General features: G+C 50.4%; 1 protein-coding gene across 5 annotated transcripts in view; it reads left to right on the top strand.

The window, feature by feature from the left end:
• Positions 1-7,286: 7,286 nt before the first annotated feature.
• LOC142470121 (anillin-like) overlaps positions 7,287-8,681 on the top strand; it is a 66,291-nt gene continuing 64,896 nt past the window's right edge. For 4 of the 5 annotated variants that reach the window (XR_012789168.1, XM_075577066.1, XM_075577065.1 and 1 more), the window contains exon 1: positions 7,301-7,436. The gene's annotated coding sequence lies outside the window, so the exon portion shown is untranslated. Of the gene's footprint in view, positions 7,437-8,681 lie in introns of all 5 variants that reach the window. The other variant, XM_075577064.1, reaches the window with a different exon arrangement.

Here is an 8,681-nt window from a genome sequence, read left to right as displayed (position 1 = left end):
CCTACACCATCTTTATTTATCTCTGTGTGTTTTATAAGTAAGCAGTGGATTTAGTGCTCCGTTTTCTCCTTTCCCTTCTCTACCATCTTTATTGTCCCTGTTTTGCAGCTGAGCAGCTAGTTGAATGAATAAATGAACTATGTGCTAACTGTATTTGCGACACAAGGGGGAGCTTCTAGCGCTGTGCCAAGTGCTGATTGAAGAAGTGTGCCTGTGAATAAGTAGCTGCTTTCAAGATAGGTATCAGTTTCCAGACCACAGACGTTGAAACCGCAAAGTCAATTGAATAAGTGGTCTGCGGTTTAGCTGAAGTGCTTTCTTGATACATAGTATCCTGCCGTCTTGTTATCCACTTTAGCTGAATTGGTGGCATGCGTCTGCGGTTACCGATCAAAAGTCAGGATGGATACATTGTATGCCGTCTTGTAACCCAGACCGATTATAGGTCAAACCGCAACCCACATCACAGAGCCCCTTCAAGTAAGTGGATAACTTGCGCTAGGAAAGAGCTAGCACTCTAAATTTTGTTTTATAATTGTTGCATAAGCAGAACATACATTTATAAAGAAACTGTCTTGTAATGGTGTTTTAAAATGTACAGGCAGGAACCCTTTCCTGCCAGACCGGCAATGAATGCATTAACACGCCCATATGTTATGGATGAATGAGCTGAGGGATTTTTCATCTCCGCACTTCAAAGGGCACCGTGCTAAGGTGGTGCCCCATTGTCTAGAGACGTCCGGAGTTGAAAAGCCTCAGAGACCTGAGGTGTTAGGATGTCCGGGATATTTGTAAGTACCAGATACCGGTGTGAAGTATGGGCACTTCACACTTGGTAGGCAAACCCCAGACTTGTTGTCGCCAGGTAAGAGGTTGGGCCCGGTATGCTAAGTAGCTTAGGTGTGAGGTTAATGCATGCTCTTAGCAGACCGGGAAGCAACTTCTGCCCGTTCTAGGAACTCCTGGCAAGTCTGGGATAGGTGGGGATAATTGTTCCCACGAGAGGATTGGGTATTCATGTTAGAGATAGGACCTTTAACCCTATAAAGATGCCTGCAGCACATTCCCAGTCAGATTCATCTCAGCTTTTCCAAGATACGTCGAAGCTACAGCGTCAGCCGTTCCGCAGTGCGAGGGTTTAACTACAGTGTAACAAAGATTTGCATCCCTCTTCCAGAATTCGTTTGAGCTAAGGATTCCCGAACTAATTCTGTAAGGACATTACGAAATCCTTACCTTCGATGAAGATATAGGGGTGGCAAGTTGCACCCCTAGCTAAGGACTGTCGCATGACTCAAATCCCAGAGACGTTGTTTCGTTCTGTGGACATTTGATTTCGTTTCCCCATCCCAGTAAGTGTTTTATTGACTGTAATTCTGAATATTGTGTGTTTGTCTTAATAGGAAATAAATTACAATTTATTTTGCCCATCTTGTGTGCTCAATCCAGAATCCCGGTATTAATGTGTTGGTAAGACCTGGTCTACCGTGACAATATCTCAAATAAAGTAAAACATAATAAAATTGCGATCTGTGTGGACTACTGCTTTAACCTGTTTATTAATGACCTTGAGGTTGGCATAGAGAGCAACGGTCTCCATCTTTGCTGATGGCATTAAATTATGTAAGGTAAAATCAGAGCAGGATGTAATTTCTCTCCAGAAGGACTTGGATAAACTGGAAGCTTGGGCAGGTAAATGGCAGATGAGGTTTATTAAGAGGTAAGGTTATTCATTTGGGAAGCAATAATAAGCATGTTACCTACAAACTAAATGGGGCAACATTAAGTCAATCCTTGATGGAGCTGATTTAGGAGGTCTAGCAATAGTGCTCAAAGTCAGGCAGTAGCTGCAAAGATAATTAGATATTATCATGCATATGTAGCCATGCTGTAAAATGGACTGCAGTTTCCTCTCCTGCTGGCAGTAAGGCCTGGTAAGTTACAGGAATGCCAGCAGTAATCATGGAGGTTTGCCCTCAAACCCTGGTGAGGTGCCCTATGTGTGGATAGGAGTGGCTACATACTCTGAGTCCACCATTAGTGACATCAGAGATGTGCCTGTCTCCTGAGAGATATAAGGCACAGCACTGAACAAAGTTAGTGTGTTGGAGTAAGGAGCAGGTCTGCGTTGAGACCTGGGGAAAGAGGTTCACTAGTGCTGTAACTAGTGGCCCCATTCTATATCAATCAGCATCAAGCGGTCAACGCCAAACTGTGTCCAGGGACCTGGCACAGGGGTGATCTCCCTGAGGGGAGAGGGGATCCCACTCCATTGGGAGGGTGTACCTTTGAAGGGATCACACGCCGAGATGTGCGGCTGAGTCCATCACTGCGAGGGGCAGCTAGCCCATACCGCAAGTACAATAAAGATGCACAAGTTCAACAAATCCTTGCTGTGTGGGTGTGAAGTTCTTGCACAGGAGGAGGCACCATAGAGGAGTTTCTCATCAGTTACATCTTCCTGCGGACGCAGAGATCCTGATGAGGTGGAGGCGCACTGGATATAGGTAGGACTCATGCACACTACCTCAGCTGCCTGTCTGGGTTGGCAATCCCCACACAACATCATGCGGGAGACTCAGGAGTCTTGTTGCCAACAGGTGCACCACCAGACACGACCATGTAATGGGGACTGGTTAGACCACAGGGGCCAATGTGAGATTGGGTGGGTCAGGCCAGGTCAGAAAATCCGTTACACATAAAACAGAATAGATGTAAAAGAAGACAGCATAATTTTCCCACTGTATAAATCCTTAACAAATGACACCTTAAATATGGTGTACAGTATTGGGCATCTCTCCATAAAAACATTTATGGAAATTGAAAAAGTGCAGAGAAAAGCCAACAAATTAACAAAGGGGATGGAAGGTCTGACTTATTGGGAAGTGCGATACAAATTACTATCGTTTACATTAGAAAAGAGGCAAAAAAACCATCAGCGCACCTCCGTAGTGCAGTATTTATTAAAGGAAGTAGTTGAGCAATGAAGCGCGTAGGGGTATGCTCTATTTTGTGGGTCTATCACTCTCGCATTCGAACGTTTAAGGAACGAAAGACCGAGGCCTGCTCAAAAGTTGCAGAACACGTGGAACGTATGACGGTGACAAGCAGAAACGGATGTAGATCAACCCAGATCGACACCTTTAAAGCACAAGTGCCAGCTCAGCAACATGTGAGAACGCCGTCCATGGAGAGCAGGCACAGATATAAATACAGTATGATAAATATAAGAAAACTCAGTTTGATCTCACCAATGTGTGAACGTAGATGGTAACAACAGGATCCATCAGCTGTGCCTCCAACCTGTGGGGAGACCGGTATAATATCAGAGAAAAGAAACACCCTTTAACATGCACTCATTGTCTGAAATGATATGATGGATAAAAGTTAATACTTATTATTTAATTACATTAATTAAAATAAATGGTGATACTCAAATAGCAATAATGAACAGCACAAACTTAACATATAAAACAAACCAACAAATATTGAAACATAAACTGGAACTAGGGGGAAAAGGAAGAGTCCACAAATGGACACTTAATGGAAGTGAGTAATCTCACAGAGGTGTAATCAGAAAACCCCCAAGTCCAGCACTAATAATTAATTAAAAGACCTGTTTTTGGTCAGACAGGTACTCAGGGCTGACGGTCACGATGCTATAAAGCCATGCACATAATAAATGGATTCTCCCACAGAAAGCTGCATTCATTACAGGCAGCAGAATACAGCTGAATAAACCAGTTGATCGATTACATAATGTCAACCCTCAATCTCATTAACAAAATGTACACGCTTAGCATTCAGTAGTTAAAATAACTACAGGTATCTCATTAAATAAAGTACACAATAATGCAGTATATAGTGGCCCAAAAAGTGTGTTTGGTGTGGCCCTGAGGCACGAGTTTATGCCCGTATTAAATTATAGCCTCTTATACTAAACTAAGGAGCTGCATTATAAATCCTGAGGTTATTCCTGGGGAGTAATTATACCAATGGGTGGGGTGGGAGTCGCATAGAAAGCAGATACTTCATTCACCGTATCCTGCTACTTACAAAGTCAATCAGAAGCCGCAGCATATAGCCACAGCTGACTGCAAAGTACTGCTCTTGTTACAAAAGTAACTAATATACCAGACGCTACGATTGCGTCATGGTGTTGTGGCAACAAAGAAGCATACATGCCCATGTAGCTAAAAGCAGCATTTCAGCTGTTTAGGCTGCTGTCAGTGTAAAAACACTGGGGTATAGGAGCTATACAAGCTGATAGCACAGCGACTCAGACCAGTGCTCGGCGGCGCTTCTCACTCACCACCCGGCAGGGATGCGTCATGACGTCAGCCTTGTTAGTCCCGCCACGTCACGACGCTTCCCTGCCGCTCTAATTGCGGCTGTAGGGGCTCAGTGCTGAGCGGGAGCGCGCTTCAGCACGCTTCCGCCAGCAAGCAGTAAACATGGCCGAGGCCTAAGGCTGCAGTTACCATGGGGAGTCGCCGAGCAAAGTTCTGTGTGTTTGCAGCTGCTGTCGGGCTTTGCATTTACGCCTTACTTACCCTCTTGCCTGTTTTGAATTCCTGTTGCTGACCCCGGACCGTGACCCCGACCTCGCTGCCTTCCGCCTGCTCTGACCTCCGCATGCCTCCTCGACTTTGCACCTCTGCCGCCAGCGCTGACCTCTGCCTGTCCCCTGGACTTTGCAACTCTGCCACTAGCCCTGACCCCTGCTTCCGTACCGACTACGGATACTCTCAGAGGACTCTGTCCCTGCGTTGTGGTTGGTTTATTTGCATCCCTAGAATACATAAAAACCTCCAATACGCACTAAAAATGTTCAAAATTTCTAAGAATAACCAATAATAAAAATGACCAAATGCATTAAAAATAGAAAAACCTAATTGTCCAATTTAGGGTGGGTGCTTCATTTCTCGAGAGTACTCCTAAACTGTCATAAATTGTAGAAAAAACAGTAGAAACAAGAAGAGCACTGTAATGCTTGCGCTGCCCACGAGCAAGACAGGACACCGGTACTGAGGTGCGGAAGTATTGAACCATGCACCCACAGCAGCGGAAGCGTGCCTGGGAGGCGGATTGTCAACGTAGCCACCGACCAATAACCGAGCAGCCATAGCCGATGTGCAGAGTGGAGGTGATATAGCCAGGTTGGACAGGTCAGGTAGGTCGAGGGTACTTGCCGTAGTCTGGGATTGGATAGTGTAGAATCATCGTATATTCGTAGCCGTGGTCAAGGAGAGAGTGGAAGTCCAGAAGCGACCCGAGGTCCAGGAAGCTGAGAAGACAGGAATCCAAGTACGAGCTGAGGTCACAACAGGAAGGCAGGACAAGACAAAGCAAAAACCAACGAGGTAGCTTGAGGTAAGCACAAGACACATAAACCAATATTTATGTTCATCCAGTTTGAGAGAGGACTGGCTGGGCATATATAGGACAGACAGCCAATGATGATGCGGGAGTAGTGACGTCATCAGACGTATGCCGTATGCTGATAGGCTGGGACGAGATGTGCAGTCGGTGAGGAACCGCTGATGTGGATTCTCTCATTGTTGGTGTCTGCGCGGCGTGCTGGTAGTGCACGACATGCGTCGCCCGCGTTGCTATGGGACGCATCACGGGGCGGAGCCTAGAGTCCGTCCCCGCTGGGTTCTCCCTCCACGGTGTGCAGCGCTTGCGCGTTGGTGGTAACTGGCGTGCATCATTCGCGAGGCTGCGTGATGCCACACAGGGGCGGGGCCTAGCCCGAACCTGTCAGGAGATAGGTGAGAGGCAGGATGGCCGGACAGCAGGAGGTTACAGTAGTCGAGACGGGAGAGAATAAGGGTCTGTGCAATCGAGGAAAGGGCGTATCTTGGTAATATTGCGGAGGAAAAAACGTTAGTTTTTTGCTACCTTTTGAATGTGACAAGAGAATGTGAGAGAGGAGTCGAGTGTGACCCCTAGGCAGCGTGCTTGGGCAAATGGATGAATCATAGTACTTCCAACAGTAATGTGGAAGGAGGTAATAGGCCCAGGTTTGGGAGGGAGTATGAGGAGCTCTGTTTTTGTCATGTTTAAGTCGATGGAGGGCCATCCAGGATGATATAGCTGAGAGACATTCAGAAACTTTAGTCTGCACAGCAGGTGTAAGGTCAGGGGTAGAAAAGTAAATTTGTGTCATCAGCATAGAGGTGATATTTGAACCCAAGAGATGTGATTAGGTCATCTAGAGAGAGTGTGTAAAGAGAAACACTTTATTAAAACATCATTTTTTGTGGCCACGATCCCCCAAATCTCACCGATTTCTGTCCTTGAAAGTTGACATTTTTGGCCTTGCCTTCCAGAAACGTAGCAATCCTGACAAGTACAGTACCACTCGGTTCAAAAGCTTGTAACATATCAACTACTTGGTCAAATAAAAGGTTATCATACCACCTACTGCCTCTCCCTTCTTTGTTGCTACATGGAAGAAAGGACCAACGCAGCAACCCACTCATCTTAATTGTACTTTCCACTATTTTTCCCAGAGACTCAAGCTGGATCGGTTTCACTTCTAGAAATCAGAAAGGAGTCACTGGCAGTGATAGAGTTAATGGAAGAAACCTCTGACTTGTTGTGAGGGACATGTGAGACCCTCTGACATGTTGTGAGGGACATGCGAGACCCTCTGACATGTTGTGAGGGACATGCGAGACCCTCTGACATGTTGTGAGGGACATGTGAGACCCTCTGACATGTTGTGAGGGACATGCGAGACCCTCTGACATGTTGTGAGGGACATGCGAGACCCTCTGACATGTTGTGAGGCTCTGACATGTTGTGAGGGACATGTGAGACCATCTGACATGTTGTGAGGGACATGTGAGACCCTCTGACATGTTGTGAGGGACATGTGAGACCATCTGACATGTTGTGAGGGACATGTGAGACCATCTGACATGTTGTGAGGGACATGTGAGACCCTCTGACATGTTGTGAGGGACATGTGAGACCATCTGACATGTTGTGAGGGACATGTGAGACCCTCTGACATGTTGTGAGGGACATGTGAGACGCTCTGAGTCTGACCTCTGAGCCTGGCGAGCGAATGAATAAAACGAGTGGGGCAGCCAGCCAGCCACCTATGGAGAGAAGCGTGACTAATAAAGTTTGTTCTTACTAATAAAGTTTGTTGACAAAAAAAAATAAAAACATTCACCGTTAGTGAGGATCACATGACTGAAGATTCTAGGCGAGGTTACGCGGCGTTGGAAGAGGGCGTGGTTACGTGTATACTATACGCTTGGTTTAGGATCGCAGATGGTGACGTCATGCTGGTGGGCGGGGCCCGCGCACGCGCTGTAATTAGGCGCGGAAATCGAACATTTCAAACGTGACGTGAATCGGGAACCGGCGGGCGCGCGGATACACAGTGAGGCGCTGCAGAGAACACAGGCGCGTGGCAGGTGAGGGCCCCTCAGGGTGGGATAACCCCCCCCCCCCCCCCCCCCCCCCCCCCCGCGGGTACAGGCATGCTGGTGCCCCAGGCACGGGGAGATAAAGGGGTCACAAGGCACTGACACTGCAGTGGGAGCTGGGGTTCTCCTGCTTTCAGGGCAGCAACATTACTGCAGAAGGGGGAGGGAGGAGGACGGGCACAGTATTAACTGTTTCAGGGCTGGAGGATCGTGCCACCTCTCTGGCCATGGACCCTCAGGCACCCTCTCGCGAACCTCTGTCTGGCACCCCTCCCCGTCACCGGATCGTCTATGGGCAGAGGCCATTGACATGGGGTTGTGTGGTGAGGGCCCCCCGGGGGTTGTGTTGTGAGGGCCCCCCGGGGAGTTGTGTGGTGAGGGCCCCCCGGGGAGTTGTGTGGTGAGGGCCCCCCGGGGAGTTGTGTGGTGAGGGCCCCCCGGGGAGTTGTGTGGTGAGGGCCCCCCGGGGAGTTGTGTGGTGAGGGCCCCCCGGGGAGTTGTGTGGTGAGGGCCCCCCGGGGAGTTGTGTGGTGAGGGCCCCTGGGGGGGGTTGTGTGGTGAGGGCCCCTGGGGGGGGGTTGTGTGGTGAGGGCCCCTGGGGGGGGTTGTGTGGTGAGGGCCCCTGGGGGGGGGTTGTGTGGTGAGGGCCCCTGGGGGGGGGTTGTGTGGTGAGGGCCCCTGGGGGGGGGGTTGTGTGGTAAGGGCCCCTGGGGGGGGGGTTGTGTGGTGAGGGCCCCTGGGGGGGGTTGTGTGGTGAGGGCCCCTGGGGGGGGGGGTTGTGTGGTGAGGGCCCCTGGGGGGGGGGGTTGTGTGGTGAGGGCCCCTGGGGGGGGGGGTTGTGTGGTGAGGGCCCCCGGGGGGGGGGTTGTGTGGTCAGGGCCCCCGGGGGGGGGGGTTGTGTGGTCAGGGCCCCCGGGGGGGGGGGTTGTGTGGTGAGGGCCCCCGGGGGGGGGGGTTGTGTGGTGAGGGCCCCCGGGGGGGGGGGTTGTGTGGTGAGGGCCCTCGGGGGGGGGGGGTTGTGTGGTGAGGGCCCCCGGGGGGGGGGGTTGTGTGGTGAGGGCCCCCGGGGGGGGGGGTTGTGTGGTGAGGGCCCCCGGGGGGGGGGGGTTGTGTGGTGAGGGCCCCCGGGGGGGGGGGTTGTGTGGTGAGGGCCCCCGGGGGGGGGGTTGTGTGGTGAGGGCCCCCGGGGGGGGGGGTTGTGTGGTGACTGCCCCCCGGGGGGGTTGTGTGGTG

The sequence above is a fragment of the Ascaphus truei genome, chromosome 19 (genome assembly GCF_040206685.1).
Source record: "Ascaphus truei isolate aAscTru1 chromosome 19, aAscTru1.hap1, whole genome shotgun sequence".
Taxonomy (NCBI): Eukaryota; Metazoa; Chordata; class Amphibia; order Anura; family Ascaphidae; genus Ascaphus; species Ascaphus truei.
The sequence above is the reverse complement of the archived record's forward strand: the minus strand, read 5'-3'. Positions and strand labels throughout refer to the sequence as shown.